The 1262-nt window shown below is 34.4% G+C and overlaps 1 non-coding gene across 1 annotated transcript; it reads left to right on the top strand.

Annotated features, from left to right (window-relative positions):
- Positions 1 to 1152: 1152 nt before the first annotated feature.
- LOC122737722 lies at positions 1153 to 1262 on the top strand. Its single transcript, XR_006354516.1, has one exon. It is a non-coding gene; the product is annotated as a U6 spliceosomal RNA (small nuclear RNA).

Genomic DNA, 1262 nt, shown 5'->3' with positions numbered 1-1262 from the left:
AAAGTTATTCTTAAAATTATATTGCTATTACTGTATACACTGTTCTCTTGGTTCTAATCATTTCACTCTTCATTATTTCATGTAAGTCTATCCATGTTTTTTTCTAAGATCATCATTTCTTATGCCACAATAGTATTCCATCACAATCATATACTACAACTTGTTCAGTCATTCCCCAAATGACAGGCATGCCCACAATTTCCAATTCTTTGCCACCACAAACAGAGCTGCTGTAAATATTTTAGGCCACTATTTCTAAAAGCTTACTAATAAAGTCTCTTAGAATGTGATGAGTGGGACATCAGGCCCCAGTGGGTGGGATTTTCAAATGGGAATAATTATGCAACAAGTCAAAATAGGTAAGTATACTTCTTTAATGGCCTTAAAACTGCCTATTTACAGGGAAGCTTAATCTTAAAGATAACATAGATTTAAATATATATATATTCATCTACATCAATATGTATATCTACATGTACATGTCCATATACATATATATGGACTAAATGGATAAAAACTACCTTTTTGCAAAGGGAAGGAGGGGTGGAAGTTGGGGGAAAGTGATTAGACAAAGAAGAAAGTGAAAAGTAAAGAATAAGATAATATTAGATTCAGGATTTAATAAAATATAGGTCCCTGCAAGAATGAAACAATTGAGTGAGTACATTTAATGTACTTTCTCCCACCCTTGGTGGACCTCAGGACACATTACAACTAAGTTGTTGTACCAAATACTGATATCACAAAACATTCGAATAATTTGCTCCTCAAAACCACATTACAGAGGGTGGGAAAAGAGCCAAGAAAGGGGAGTAAAAATAATAGAGCAAACACTTGACTTTCAGGTCACAAGATGGAAAAGAGAAGAAAGGGTAGCATCAAATGAAGGAATTAGTCTTGGAAAGGAAAAGGTGAGGTCATTTGCTGAGAGAGTGAGTGGAAGTAAAATTGTAGATTTGAGGACAGAGAGAGTTTGGAATAACCCCTGTGGAGGATATGATAGAGAGCAAATCTGGTAAAAAAAAGAATTGCTGAAGTATTACTGAACACTGCTGAGATTCCATCTGACATGAAAAATTCTGAATTGGTAGTGGACACAGTCATCATAATTTCACCATTCTTAGCAGTTTGAGGATAAGAGCTGAGAAGAAAGATATTTTTGCTTCTACAGTTCATATACTAAATTTAGACCAATACAGAGAAGTTTAGCATGGCCAATAGTCAAGAATGACATTCAAATTTGCAAAGTATTGCATATTATG

Source organism: Dromiciops gliroides, chromosome 1, assembly GCF_019393635.1.
Source record: "Dromiciops gliroides isolate mDroGli1 chromosome 1, mDroGli1.pri, whole genome shotgun sequence".
In the NCBI taxonomy this organism is placed as follows: Eukaryota; Metazoa; Chordata; class Mammalia; order Microbiotheria; family Microbiotheriidae; genus Dromiciops; species Dromiciops gliroides.
The sequence above is the reverse complement of the archived record's forward strand: the minus strand, read 5'-3'. Positions and strand labels throughout refer to the sequence as shown.